The 16,229-nt window shown below is 41.5% G+C and overlaps 1 protein-coding gene across 1 annotated transcript in view; it reads right to left on the bottom strand.

The window, feature by feature from the left end:
- Positions 1-16,229, bottom strand: part of LOC126251807 (dipeptidase 1-like) — an 800,440-nt gene that overhangs the window by 583,785 nt on the left and 200,426 nt on the right. The window lies entirely within an intron of this gene.

Raw genomic sequence — 16,229 nt, 5'->3', positions numbered from 1 at the left:
TTAGTGGATGACAGGAAAGAAAAGGATTGCGCTAAGCTCAGGCTATGGAAATCTCTCAAGCAAGGTTGTCTCATCGACGTCCAGTGTTGTTATAAGGAAAATGATTGAATCCAAAGACGGAAGACTGATTAATCTCAGGGATTGGGGCAGCAGACAACAGTTCGTAGGAAACTGCAGTAATGGATCTTGGGATATATCGACATTTCAAAAATTGCTAAATTATGCAGCTACACAGGACATGCTGTACACAGTCGTCCACAGTTCTGGCATAGAGCGGGAATACTGAATCCACAATTGGGCGTCTGCTTCGATCCCAACAGATGGACTCGAATGCTTGAGACTGCACGCGGTACTTGAACGCCAAAGCTATTAATATAAGTGGCCAAAAGTAATTAGATAAACCCATTTTATCCAGTTCTGCATTGATCAGTACAAGCGTTATACATTGCTGTAGTGAAAACAATATGGCAGTCGGTGTTACTGAATGGCAGGAGAAACCATGGAGGTAGTGACGACACTCAGTTATCTCGGTTCCCGGATCGCTGCTGAATGCGACTGCAGCCATGAAACCCGGAGACGCCTGTTGCTCGGTAGACAGGCGGATTCAAACCTTGACAAGGTTATAAGGTCCAGAGATATAATACTAGCAACAAAGATCCGTATTGTGAGGGCTATGGTCTTTCCAGTTGTGATGTATGGATGTCAGACCTACACCATTAGAAAGGCTGAACGGCGAAGAATTGACTCCTTCGAATTGTGGTGTTGGAAGAAACTTCTTAGAGTTCCATGGACTGCAAAGAGAACCAGGAGATCAATATTGGAGCAAATAAAACAAGATATCTCTCTGGAAGGTCTAATGTTAAAATAAAAGCTGACCTACTTTGGACACAATGGGAAGGCATGCCTCGCTGGAAAAAAAAACAACAAAAAAAAACAAAAAAAAAACATTATTGCTACGGCAGATTGAAGCAACTAGAAGAAGACGTCAGAGGATGAGATGGATCGATGGCATCACAGAAGCAATGTGTTCCAACCTGGAAGGTCTACGGGAAAAAGTGCAAGACAGGAAAAAGTGGCATGATTTGCTTCATGGGTCACGAAGAGTCGGAACAGACTAAACGATTAGAGAGAGAGAGATTACTGAATAACTTGATGAACAAGCATTAAAATTAGATACATTGTCGATTCGTACCTAGTGGCGAGGTCTGCACCTAGTCAGAATGGTTTTACACGGCCAGGGCCTTCAACCTTTGATGTTACACAGCAACCCACATATCAAGAAGACAATGGCGCAGCCACACGTGTAACTCTCATTTACGGAACAAGTAGCATGGTCACCTGACACGTCGCCCACCGAAGACGTACGGAATATTACTGGACAGCAACTTGCTAGTCAGATATCCCCAATAACAATTCCAGATTATGAAGTAAAATGAAAGCAATAGTAGCCCTCGGTCTCAGAAAAGAAGTCTTAGGTTTCGGCACTGTTATGAGTGCCTCCATCAGAAGTAAAACATTCAAACTGGCATGTCACGTGTGAATCTTAATCGCTTGATATTTAGTTTTATACGTGACACGCCAGTTTGAGTGATTTAATTCTGATGGAGACATTCACAGCAGTGCCGAAATCTAGGTGAAAAGACTTTTTTTGCGGTCGAGGGCTGCAATTGCTTTAATTTTAATTCCAGATTTTTTTCAAGAACATGTCACTGGAAATTAACAGTGATGGAAACTTATCGAAATGCCGCTGCTGGTTTCCTCCAACTAGTGACCATAATGAAGCTTGTCGTAGTGTTGGTTAACATTAGTGACACGTCTACGGATAACGCAGCGGTTTGCTTACGCCAACGCTTTCAGAATGAGTATGTAGTCTGATGATTGACTACTACCTTGTCGAAACAGTTAGCCACATTTTGAAAGGCGTTTGTGATTGCTGTTGTAAATAAATAACAGACTGTTAATGCTTTGCAAAGTAGCAGAAGAACTGCGCAAAGTATGATTCCCGAGGGACATATCAGTATGCTCTTCCATTCCCTTACGTGATTTTTAGAGATCGTAACTGCAGTACACACAGTTGAATATCACGCTGATTTCTCAGATCCGGCTGTCGAACACAGCTCTGTAATATTGTTATACACACCATTATTAAGACCACAAATAGTATTGGCTGAAATGTTGACAGATTTTACAATGTAGTACCGTCTACGATCCGGAAGAATTTTATGGAAATTTAAAGTTTTATTTAGTGTCATGTACGTAATCGGTAACACAAAATTCATTACAGTCACAAGTTTGTGCTCAAATTTTCACATCAGGTCTCCCTCGGATTTTCGTATCTGTTTCGGATTACATAGAATGGCTGAGACTATTAAATGGCAGATAACTGTCGAAACTGTCCTAAATAATCACGTTACAAACGCACTGTATAGGAAACTGACTCATGCACAAATTCTTAGAAACTCACAAGAGTTTGAGAACCTGCCCATATTGGAGGAAAGTAATCTGTTTGTCCTGTACAAATTGTAACTGCATATTTCTGCACCACCTTCTGACACTCAAGAACACAGAAGGGGAGGATGTAGGATACAGTGTCTGAAAGAAAAGAAATATCAAAATAGTGTGATAAAGGAAAAATGGAAACCACTGTTGGCTTAGGAAAACGAGCACCAGACATGAAAATAAACCTACGTCGGAAGAATTGGTGTAACAATTTCTGCCACGATTATTCTCAAACAAAGCATCATCCACATGGTACCAGGCAGCTGACAACATTAGATACTACTGAGAAATGTAGGCAGTTAAAGGAAAAATATACTTGTCGTTTTGCACACGGAACCGTAGATAGATTTCCTTTATTTAATTGACATGGCACTGCGTATGCGATCCTACTCTCTGGTACTTTGCTCTGACGTAGCATACGCGCTGAAAATTGTAACATCATTACTTACTATTTGTTAAATAAGACGTCATTGAAATTTGCATTTGTGTGAATAGTCTCTCTCCAATGTAATTATTGGGAAGTACCAATGAAAATAATCTGACAATAACACGTGAACCATAAGGGAAGTTATGAACAGCAGGAAACACTTGGTGAGTTGTGTTGTTAGCAAGATGCCCCACCTCAGTGGTCGGCACTGCATGTAAAGTTCCAGTCTCGCTGGCGCCAGAGAAGTTGCATATTGGCGACCTAGCTGGTTATCGTCCAAGTATAACATACCACCTGCGAAGATCCATTTCATACCATGAGTCTGCGAGCAATGCCTATCTGTTATTTATTTCCAATGCTTTTTGTTGCTTTATGTATGAGAAGTAGATTTAATATATGTGTGGATTAGCTCTCTTTTGAATTTATAGATCGCCTACCAATACGAGAAAGCGACTTTGTGAAAAATGTAGTTTTGTTCTTTTAACCAAAGCCAAGAACGTAAAAAAAATATTGGCAAAACTCTGCAGATTTCGATTGCGTCTCTTAATAGTCTGAGCCTGAATCTCAGACACTCGTTACCTGATCCAGATACGTCCTATAGATTTCAGGAACATATTATGAATTCGAATATAATACATTTCTTGAGATGGAGAAGTTTATATTCACAAATTGGCAAGCATTTAGAAAGAATTGCTCATGTGAGACTCAACTTGCCCTTTTCTCGCACAGTATCAAGCGAACCATGGGTGAAAGCTCAAGGTACATTCCACACTCCTAGATTTCCGGAAAGAGTTTGGTAAAGGGCCCCGCTGCAGCCTGTTGACGAAGGTCCGAGCATACGAAACAGATCCTAATATGTAAGAATGGCTCAAAGCGTTTTGAAGTAATACGAAGAAATCCTTTCTTTCTTTCTTTCTTCCGCTTACGCCATAGTCCCGCAGCGATCGCAGGGTCGTTGTGGTTACAACGGATTTGGCAAGGTTAGTGTTAGGGGTGGCCGGAGGCCCTTCCAGCCGCCACCCCGTACCCCCAGGGATGGAATCAGTGTACCCCAGCTGTCTGCATCCGGAGTAAATCGTGAAATAGTGCGAACGTGTTTCAAATGTCTGCGAAGCTTGTAACTGAGGCGGAACGTGGGGACCAGCCAGGTATTCACGTAGCGAGATGTGGAAAACTGCCTAAAAAACCACATCCAGGCTGGCTGGCATACCGACCCTCGTCGTTAATCCGCGGGCCGGGGCGCCTACCCGAGTCCAGGAAGCAGCGCGTTAGCGCTCTCGGCTACCCTGCGGGTAAGTAATACGAAGAAATTACTGTAGCTTATTTCAGTTCACACGATATTTTCAAAACTCTGTTACATTAAGGCCACCAGCTGTGCGACTCTTGTACTGCTGGTTACCTTACTATTTTAAATATTTTACTGTCATGAAAGCATGTACGTCAGATATCTCGAATATTTAGCGAATATTACTGTATTTTATTATTCCCCATTGCAGCATTTTAGTTTGTAATAACTGTCATACATTTTATGTTATGCAGAGCCGCTTTCACTACACCACTTTCATCACCGTTATTAATTTTATCGTTCTTTGCGGCTAAGACATTTCAATCCGGATTATAGCGCATTCTTGACATACACCTGTATCTGGCATCCGTACAAGGTGGCTGCATGTCTTGAAATCCGTGCATTAGGTCTGACTTTTCCTTGTACTCGGGCATTTAAACAAAGACCAATTTATCTGGACAAAGGTAATGATAATACAAGCAGCTAATTTACGTAAAATGTGCTTTATATAAGTTTATTATAGTAGCTGCAGATGGTTAGGTTGTTGGCATATGACGGTATCTATCGATTCCAGATCTTTTCCATGGTGTTCTTCATACCAATGTGAATCCATAATATCTTTGATTAATAGTGGAACGTATGGTGTCTCCTTGGTTATCAATATGGTGTCCTACTGACCTTTGCCACGTTCTCCCAGTTGGGTCGTAAATGTTTTTCTATTTCGCAGCTTTCTACAACGGTTGTTCTTCTTTACAATATCATAATATCCTTTGTTGTTTTGTCAAGGACTTAGCTCTTTATATTTATACATTTAATACATGTTCTGTAATCAAGTTTCATGGACACTGGCTACCAACGACGTTATGCGAGAGACAATGGGCGGGGCTTCCACTGTTTAACTACTGGTAGCCGTGTTATATTCAGCAGTGTTCTCCACGCTTTTGGAAATGCACCAACTCCACGGGAACGGCTCTTACGGCTATCAAGGTTATATTAGCTTATCTTTTTCACTATGTTATTTTAGCGTCCATTTCGATTGTAACGGAAGCGTTATGTTTTATCCCTGTTCACAGAAAGTAAGATCTGAAGATGATGTCTTAGAAGATCGAAACCGGCGAAAAGAAAGCTACAAATGAAAATAACTTAACCACAATCACGACTGTGTGTATTGAAATAATTTATAACATTAGTATAATGCTATTCTTCGTGGAACAAAGTTTCAAATATTTTGGGGATAACAGTGCTCCAGGGATGTAGGATATAAAGTGACGTCGTTGAGTGACTGTTGGGGGATACAGTGTGACTTACTGCAGCTTACTCTAAATGTAGAACACCGTATGTTAATGCAAAAGAGTTGGAAAAACAATCTCTTAATGTTCGAATACATTATTAGTGGTGTGCTGCTTGACGGTGTGACATCGCGTAAATATTTAGGGGTAGAGCTGCAAAGCGATACGATGTGCTTTGAGCACATGAATTCGACAGTAAGGAAGGTAGTTTATGGGCGAATTCAAGGAAAACATCTCTCAGCTGTAAAAAAAAGACCCCGTATAGGAGAACAGTGCGACCCGTTCTTGAGTATTGGTCAACTATTTGGGATCCCCACCTGGTCAGATTAAATGATGTCGTCGAAGCAGTTCATAGGCATGGTGCTAGATTCGTCATCGGTAGGTTCATCAACAAGCAAGTATTACGGAAATGCTCCATGAACTCAAATGGGAAACCCTGGACAGGAGATGAAGTTCGTTCCATGTAACACTGTTGAGAAAATGTAGGTACCGGCTTTTGTGGATGACTGCAGAACGATTTTAATGCCACAAAATACATTTCGTGTAAGATTTGTGAAGAGAAGATAAGAAAAATTAGTGGTCTTTCGGAGGCATAGAGACAGGCATCTTTCCCCTCGCTCCGCTTGCGAGTGGTACAGAAAAGAGAGAACCTAGCAGTTGTACAAGATTTCCCGCACGGTGGCCTGCGGAGTAAGTATGTAGATGTAAAAGCTCTCCAGACTCGTCTTTGACATAGCTTGGAACTTGGCGATCTCTTTCGATGCGTTAAGATTCGACTGCGAGCCCCACACTCACTGCGCTGAATTGTCGTCGACAGTGGTAATAATTACAGGTTGAAGGTTACAGCCAAATAACAATAATTGACGGTATTGCTACGCGTAATACTTCGTCGCCCAAAGTAGCCAACCCTCTAATGGAACACTTCGACGACAAAGCATTGTATCGACGAATTTGAAACGCATCAATATCCGACGCTCCGCCCATCAACCACTGAAGCAACAATAAAGTACTTGTCTTAACCAGTGTTAGGAGGGCTTGGTGCAAAGTAATGACTCGGAACTTTTCATTGAAAACTCTTAAAGTTTTTAACTACAACAAAGCTTATTAACGTTCTACATCTTTTTTGTACATGTCTAGAGATTTGCAGCCCTCTGCCGCTATAAGGCTACGAATTGCAGCGTGTAACATGGCGGTGTGTAACATAACGACGGCGGTGCGTGAGAAAGAGGGCGATGTAATATAGTTTAGAATTCGAAAAGACCATCCACATCTGTGGCACCCTTTCCTTCAGCATGACAGTGCCAAACCAGATACGAGCGTTTTAATATCATTCTCCTTGACGATCATCTATAGTCTGCACAGTCCCGACTTGGTCCCATCCCATTTTCAGATATTTCCATAATTTGAAGAACACCTTCAAAGACTTCACTTTCATCAAGCGTTGCAAGCAAAGGTGAGGCTGTGGCTCCGTCAGCGAAGTCAAGCATTCTAGAGTAACAGTGTGAACAAACTGGTCTCTCGTTGGGAGACATGAGTTCGTCGCCACAGTGACTATGTTGAGAAATAAATATGTAGACATTAAGAAGAAAGACGTCCAACGTTAATAACTTTTGTTTTACTTTCCTGTAAAAAAATTCAGAGACATTACATTCCAGCAGGCCCTAGTACATACGTCGAATATTCGACATTCCTGTTTCAGGATACTAAGGTGCACATATTAATGGGTGCATTATGTGAAGTACTGTTTGCTTTCCTCTGCGTTACAGCCCTCAAGACAAATGAGACATCCTGCCGTGTTACTTTTCTCTAGACTCCTTACGGAACGCGAGAAGGAAATTACAGCAGACTTCCTCGAGAAGAATGAGCTTTCCCTTTCGCTTCACAGGCCAATTACCGCCGACCTGCGGCAGACCAGGAAACATGGAAGGTAGCCGGACGCGTCTCAAAGGACCATCGCTAAACTGGAATCAATTTGACATAACGAACGCTCACTTCAAAGGCTGCCCGTAATTGGCAGAAAGGATGGCGGGCAGCGGCCTGTTACAGCAGCTAGTCGTCCCGGTGGCCACTGCTGAGGGCAGCGGGGGAGAGGGTGGGAGGGGCGAGGAGTTGGGCCAACCTTACGCGAGGCGCGCACCGTCAAAGGCTCGCGAGCCAGGCGTCCCCTCCCTCGTGCGCGCCCCACCGCAGCAATCGCCGGCAGCTGACAATGGCTTTGCGCAGAGAACTTCATCTGGCGCGTGCATCGCGCTACGGTGGCGGCTATTACGTAGTTCGTCGACGTAACAATGGCCAGACCGTGGTCACAGAGGGAGCCGCGGTGGGCTGCTATACCGATTGCGTGATTGGAATCGTGCGATCACTGACCCCGTTGTAGCAGCGCTGGACCATGCGCAGGTTCCGAAATTCTTAGGCCCTCCTCATGTGACTGGAGTTACGGAAGTCATCAATTGATTGTTAGGTAGTTTGGAGCTAAGACCAGCAGTAGCTTGCAAAACAAATTCTTTATTTTCTCATGTCGTCCAGTTTAAGAAAGCGTGGAAATGACCTACACAGATGCAGAATTTTATCTGAAACACCGTGGCAGATTAAAACTGTGTGCTGGGCCGACACTCGAACACTGACCTTTCATATCAGCGGACACCCCGCTGTGGAGTGAAAATTCATTTTGGAAACATCCCCCAGGCTGTGGCTAAGCCATGTTTCCGCAATATCCTTTCTTCCAGGAGTGCTAGTTCTGTAAGGTGTGCAGTAGAGCTTCTATGAAGTTTGGAAGGTAGGAGACGAGGTGCTGGTGGAATTTGAACTGTGGAGACGGGTCGTGAATCGTGCTTGGGTAGCTCAATCGGTAGAGCACTTGGCCGTGATAAACAAAGGTTCCGAGTTCGACTCTCGGTCCAACACACAGTTTGAAACTGCCAGGAAGTTTCTTAGCAGCGTACGCTCCGCTGCAGAGTGAAAGTTTCGTTTTGAGAATTTAGTCTATTGGTCAAGGATTGTTGTTCAGTAAACACAATAGGAACTTACCGAGTATCGGTCCGTTGTTGCGACGGCATACAGGACATTCTTGCAGAGAGAAGACAACACCGCATACGCAACGGAGCAATATAAATTTGATTTCGGAAACACTCCAAAGAAGTGTTATAACGACGCTTCCATATACGACTGGAAGGTTGCAAGCCATCTGGCTTGACGACTTCCATTTATTTTTTAAATTCGTCTGTCCCTTTTCACGACTGGCATCATGCTAAAACTCTCATGGTGTTTTCTAATCTGGGGAAATTATTTTTTGAAACTGCAGTGCATGACGGTCGAGGTTTATAGTTCCATTCTAAAAATGCGTGAGAACCACACTGTTCGTGCAGCACTCTGGTACGCCAGGGCAGACCACACGACATTCACAGGCCTTGTGCCGGCTTACGCTTGTCAAGAAGCCACCTGAGAGGGCTCACGGAAATCCCCTACTAATCAAGCTAAGGCGGAGTTCACGGTATTCTTCACAATCCGCCTCTGTAGAGTGCTGAGCGCGATGGTTTCAAGTGCCGGCTGCCACCTTACAATTTTCGGCGAGAAATCACAAGCCGTCGAATATCTGCGTCTACGCTGTGAGAGAACTAGCCTTGAGGGGTTCCCGTCACTTAAGTTCGGCGTCTCCAAATTTTGAAATGTCTAAACAACGCTCTGAATGGCTCACCGCCTACTGACAGTAGACGGGAACTTCTAGAGCAAACTGGTGAGGAAGATGTACTCTCCTACCCCCCATCTGGAGATTTTCTGTGGTGGGAATTTATCAAACGAGGCAGTTTTCACGCTATTCGTGGAAAACTGTTACATTTTTCCTGATTTCAGTCTTAAACATGGCTGCGACTTAGCAGCTGTGTAAATATGAAGAGGTTGAAAAACCAGCCCAACCAATTTCAAAATAAAGATTCATCAGCTCTTGATCTAGGCTTTGATAATTCTAAAAAATATCTTCGTCAGCAAAATATTTATGGGTTTGTGACCGCATTGTCAATAGGTAAAATTACCGACGTTTCGAGCACTGTTGCAAGTAACCCTGAAGAACGGATGCTCACTGGTAAATACCCAAACGTAGAAGCTCTTCTCAACAGAAAATTATGACAGGAGTCACAAGATACAATATTTTCATATGTTAAGTGTTCATCATGCCAGAGATAGAGGCCCATTACTTAGGAAGAAGATATTTTTAGAATTATGGAAACCTAGGTCAAGGACTAATAAGCCTCTATTTTGCAACTGATTGCCTGATTTTGTTCAACCTCTTAATCCCGATTGGTGGTTGTGGCCGGAACGGGGCTAACAGCAGAATCGGGAGCACGGACACTTGATGAAAATCGCTCTTGGTTAGGCTGTTGAAGGTGAAAGGTCGTTGGTTTTAAACGTTGAGGACTTTGCGTTAAGACGGTGGATGGGAACTTAAAGTACACGAGCTCTGACGAGAGAGATTGTGGTTCTCCACATGCGATCACGAAACGCCGATTTTCCGCCAGTGAAGATTCGTGATACTATGAATCGGCATGGCAATAAATGGGAGCTGATGTTGCCACAGTATCGCTAATACCAGTTACAATATCAGTATCGTTTTGATTTATTGTTTAGTCAACCACTGGAATAACTAAATCATTCTGTGGGTCGCATTCGTACTGGTATTTGAATGTGTTGCTAGGAGACTACAGAACTCCCCCAATTGTTCCCTTTATTACAGTCACGTTTTCTCATAATAATCTCATTGAGTTTTATGTCTTTGTTTTTAATATTGTCATACATCATTTTAATTTTGTGTTTCATTTTAAGAAACTTGCAGTTTACTTCAATGCATTATTATTATTGATATTATTATTATTCTTCCTTTCCTTTCTCAGACGTTATGTCTGGTCAAAAATGGAAAGTGACGCGGAATTTGATCAAGCGTGACTTCCTTTTAACTGTACGGTATATGTTACATTGCATTTAGGAACTTTCGGGTAATTGAACAAGTATCAATAATTACTGGTTTCTGTAGTTGTATATATAAGTTTGGATGTAGCTGTGGATATTGTGTGGTATGACTCCTGTAGTTAATAGTATAATTGGTATAATGTCTACTTTATCCTGATGCCACATATCCTTGACTTCCTCAGCCAGTTGGATGTATTTTTCAATTTTTTCTCCTGTTTTCTTCTGTATATTTGTTGTAGTGGGTATGGATATTTCGATTAGTTGTGTTAATTTCTTCTTTTCTTTGGTGAGTATGATTTCAGGTTTGTTATGTGGTGTTGTTTTACCTGTTATAATGATTCTGTTCCAGTATAATTTGTATTCATCACTCTCCAGTACATTTTGTGGTGCATACTTGTATGTGGGAACGTGTTGTTTTATTAGTTTATGTTGTATGACAAGTTGTTGTTGTATTATTTTTGCTACATTGTCATGTGTTCTGGGGTATTCTGTATTTGTTAGTATTGTACATCCGCTTGTGATGTGATCTACTGTTTCTATTTGTTGTTTGCAAAGTCTGCATTTATCTGTTGTAGTATTGGGATCTTTAATAATATGCTTGCTGTAATATCTGGTGTTTATTTTTTGATCCTGTATTGCAATCATGAATCCTTCCGTCTCACTGTACATATTGCCTTTTCTTAGCCAAGTGTTGGATGCGTCTTGATCGATGTGTGGCTGTGTTAGATGATACGGGTGCTTGCCATGCAGTGTTTTCTTTTTCCAAATTACTTTCTTCGTATCTGTTGATGTTATGTGATCTAAAGGGTTGTAGAAGTGGTTATGAAATTTCAGTGGTGTAGCCGATGTAATTATATGAGTGATTGCTTTGTGTATTTTGCTAGTTTCTGCTCGTTCTAGAAAGAATTTTCTTAAATTGTTTACCTGTCCATAATGTAGGTTTTTTATGTCGATAAATCCCCTTCCTCCTTCCTTCCTGCTTAATGTGAATATTTCTGTTGCTGAATGTATGTGATGTATTCTATATTTGTGGCATTGTGATCGTGTAAGTGTATTGAGGGCTTCTAGGTCTGTGTTACTCCATTTCACTACTCCAAATGAGTAGGTCAATATTGGTGTAGCATAAGTATTCATAGCTTTTGTCTTATTGCTTGCTGTCAAATCTATTTTCAGTATTTTTGTTAGTCTTTGTCTATATTTTTCTTTTAGTTCTTCTTTAATGTTTGTATTATGTATTCCTATTTTTTGTCTGTATCCTAGATATTTATAGGCATCTGTTTTTTCCATCGCTTCTATGCAGTCGCTGTGGTTATCCAATATGTAATTTTCTTGTTTAGCGTGTTCTCCGTTGACTATGATATTTTCCTTACATTTGTCTGTTCCAAAAGCCATATTTATATCATTGCTGAATACTTCTGTTATCTTTAGTAATTGGTTGAGTTGCTGATTTGTTGCAGCCAGTAGCTTTAGATCATCCATGTATAGCAATTGTGTGACTTTGTGTGGGTATGTTCCAGTAATATTGTATCAATAATTCATATTATTTAGCATGTTGGATAGTGGGTTAAGAGCAAGGCAGAACCAAAAAGGACTTAATGAGTCTCCTTGGTATATTCCACGCTTAATCTGTATTGGCTGTGATGTGAGATAATTTGAATTTGTTTGGATATTAAGTGTGTTTTCCAATTTTTCATTACTATGTTTAGGAACTGTATCAATTTAGGATCTACTTTGTATATTTCCAATATTTGTAGTAACCATAAGTGGGGTACACTATCAAAAGGTTTTTGGTAATCAATGTATGCATAGCGTAGCGACCTTTGTTTAGTTTTAACTTGATATGTCACCTCTGCATCTATTATCAGTTGCTCTTTACATCCTCGTGCTCCTTTGCAACACTATTTTTGTTCTTCATTTATAATTTTGTTCTGTGTTGTATGTGTCATTAATTTCTGTGGAATGACTGAAGTTAATATTTGGTATATTGTTGGTAGGTATGTTGTGGGGCGATATTTAGCTGGCTTTTCTGTGTCTGCTTGATCTTTAGGTTTCAGATAAGTTATTCCATGTGCAAGTGTATCAGGGAATGAGTATGGGTCTGCAATGTAACTGTTAAGTAATTTAGTTAGATGTGAATGTGTTGAGGTGAACTTCATTAGGCAGAAGTTTACTATTTTATCTTTTCCAGGGGCTTCCCAATTGTGAGTAGAATTAATTGCTTGGGTCACTTCATGTTGCAAAATTATCACTTCAGGTATTTGTGGTATCATCTTGTATGTGTCTGTTTCTGCTTGTATCCACCGTGCATGCCTTTTATGTTGTCCCGTGTTTGACCATATGTTGCTCCAGAAGTGTTCCATGTCTGTTATGTTTGGTGGATTGTCTATTTTAATGTGTGTGTTATCTATTGTCTGCTAAAATTTCTTTTGGTTTGTGTTGAATGTTTGGTTTTCTTTCCTTCCATTTTCATTTTTTTTTGTATCTTCTAAGTCGTTTGGCCAATGCTTGTAATTTCTGCTTCTTTTCATCTAATTGCTCTATCGCTTCTTGTTGTGAGATTTTGACTAACCTTTTTCGTTTTTTGTCTCATATTTCATTTCTTATAAATTGTGTTAGCTGTCCGATGTCTTTTCTCAGTTTTTCTATTCTGATCTGTAGCCTGTGTTGCCATGCTGGTTTTGTGGATTTCTTCTGCGTGTTGGTTGGTTCTGATCTCTGTCTAGTGTGTATATTTAGTGTAGTGAGTGCTCCTATATAAACCAGTAGTTGTAACTCTTCCATAGTTGTGTTTTCATTTATTTAGTTGTGTATGATTTTGTTGATAGTTGTTATTGTTGTTTCGACCTGTGGGTTATTTGGTGGTCTACGCAAGAATGGTATAATGTCTGTATTTGTGTCTTTGTATTCTATATATGTCAGCTGAAAATTTTTCTTCTATATCTAACATGGGTGTCACTTCGTGTTCTGTTTGTGCTTGTTCTGGTGGCTGTCTTAAGATTTAGTTTTCCTCTTATTGTTCAATTGATGCGTGTAGTTCTTTGTTTGTTTGCTCTGGGATGTTTGAGTCCATTACTGTATTCTCTTCTTCTTCTGATTGCACATTATTTTGTTGTAGTATTTGTTGTTTTCATGTTTTCTAATTCTGTCAGGGGTATCCTGTTATTTTTGATTATTACACGGATCTGATCAGCTAGTCGTTGTTCTGTTAAAAATTTTAATTCTGGGTATCTGGTAATAAATGTTGCGTGTACTTGTGAACTGTTTCCAGTTGTGTTTGTTCCTAAGTTTGTTCCTTGGTAAAAACAGAACATGAGGTGTCTGTTAACTTCATCTGACCATCTCATCCTCTGTCTTTGTTTTCCTTCTAGAGTGCTTGCAGGAAGCATATCCTGCAAAACACCTCTATTTGGAATTTAATCATTTTCCGTGGGGCCAGCAGTGTCCTTACGATTGTGGATGAGCATAGGGTTCAAGCGTCGTCCCCGACCATGTCAACACTTGTCCGAGGCTTCATTAGTTCTGTCCTGAACTAAATAATTACTCTAAAAGGGGGCTTAACCCTATTAGTGGTTTGTTCTTTCCGTCGCCTTTTACGACTGGCAGAACATACCGGAGGCCTATTCTTTTCCCGGGCCCCCACGGAGTTATTAAATAATAATTATTATTATTATTATTCGACTGTGTAAAGCTAGTCTTTCAGTAGGTTATTATAGCGGTTTCCATGGTAGGGTCACTTATAATATAGCGAATTTAAAATCACATCTTAAGGAGTGTGTGACTTAGTATGGGCAGTTCCATCATTCCGATACAATTTCACTTGCACAATTCCTATTAACGTCTAAACGATACTGTTGGAGGCTCCTCGAGGTTATTCGTAGACGACATGCAGTCTGCTATGAGGTTGCGATGTCTGAAATACTGCAGGGAAATGCAGGAACACTAGCGGCGAATGTACACCCATCAGATAGAACATTATGACCACTGACCAAGTATCGAAATAATCCCGTCCAGGTGATAGCAGCGGCGTCAACTGACGAGGAATGACTGCTACTCAGACACACCCATGGTGTGTGTATATCAGTGCAGAATGGGGAAAGAACGATCTACCTGAGTTTCATGGAGGACAGATTGTGATGTCCTGAGCATTTCGGAAAATACGTGGCCAGACCATGATGAAACCTAGTCGAGTAATCTACGGGTTCGGCGACCACCCCTCGTTACCCATGCTGGACGTCGTAGGCTGTGCAGACTGGTAAAATAGGACAGGCGGCGAACTGTGGTGGAACTAACATCAGATTTTCATGCTGGGCAGAGTACAAATGCCTGTGATCACACAGTGCACCGAACACTCCTGAAGATGGGCTCCCCACTCGATGATCAATGCGTGTGCTAATGAAACTTCCTGCAAGATTAAGACTGTGTGCCAGGACCTTTGCCTTTCGCGGGCAAGTGCTCTACCAACTGAGCTACCAAAGCACGACACACGCGCTGTCCTCACAGCTTTACTTCTGCCAGTACCTGGTCTCCTACCTTCCAAACTTTACAGAAGCTCTCCTGCGAACCTGTGCTATTGTTAACACCACGACATCGGCGACTGTGACTGAAATTGGCACATGAGCATCGGCTGCGGACATTGCCGCAGTAGCACACCATTTCTTATCATGCCGATGGGAGGACGAGAATCCATCTTTCACGTAAACAGCTGTTCGACACTTCTACTGCAGGACGGAGACAAATGATGGTGGATCCATTATTCTCTGCGCCAGTGAAGCTCGTGAAAGGCACCGTGACGACCGAGGAGTATCTAAACTGATTGCAGAGCAGGTACATCCCTTCATGACGATCATGTTTCCAGACGCCAGTGGTATTTTTCAAGATTTTGCGCCATGTCGCAAGGCCAGAAGGAGTGGTTCGTGGATCACAGTGGAGACTTCCAATTGAGGTGGTGGCCCCCCAACTCGCCAACTCTGAACCGATTGAAGTCATCCGGGATGTGATTGAACGTGACGTCAGTTCCACCATCCCAGGATTTTACGGGAATTAGTTGGCTTGAGTGTGCCGATGTGCTACCAACTCCCACCAGTGATCTATCAAGGCCTCAGTGCTTGCATGCCACGACGTGTCGCCTCTGTTATCCGTACCAAAGGTGGACGTACCAGATATTAAGAAGATGGTCATAATACTCTGGCTGATCAGCGTATGATTGCAGCAGGGACTGGTAATCGAACGTAAACGTAAATAAATATTGTGCATAAACAGTCGAGGAGGTCCACTACAGTTAGATAACACTACTAGCGACAAATCATTGGAAACAAAAATTACCGTAAAACACCTACTTCTAAATTTTCTGCCAATGAATCATGTTGTTTTTAATTTACTTACACGTCAAGTTCCGTAGGACCAAATTGAGGAGCAAATCTCCAAGGTCATCAAACGTGTCAGTACATGAAATTACAACATAAAAGTAATGACATTTAAAATAAAATATGTATGAACCCAAAATAGGTCAATTAAGTAAATGGAGTCAACAATATAACAAAACAATCAACTAAAATTTTCAAGAAACTCCTCAGTAGACTAGAAGGAGTGACGTATGAGGAAACTCTTCAGTTTCGATTTGAATGCGCGTAGATTACTGCTAAGATTTTTGAATTCTTGTAGTAGCTTATCGAAAACGAATGCAGCGGTAGACAGTCCACCTGTCAGCCAGCACAAGAGTTAAGAAAGTGCGATCCAAATGCAGATTGGACTTCTGCCGGGTATCAACTGA

The sequence above is a fragment of the Schistocerca nitens genome, chromosome 4 (genome assembly GCF_023898315.1).
Source record: "Schistocerca nitens isolate TAMUIC-IGC-003100 chromosome 4, iqSchNite1.1, whole genome shotgun sequence".
In the NCBI taxonomy this organism is placed as follows: domain Eukaryota; kingdom Metazoa; phylum Arthropoda; class Insecta; order Orthoptera; family Acrididae; genus Schistocerca; species Schistocerca nitens.
The sequence above is the reverse complement of the archived record's forward strand: the minus strand, read 5'-3'. Positions and strand labels throughout refer to the sequence as shown.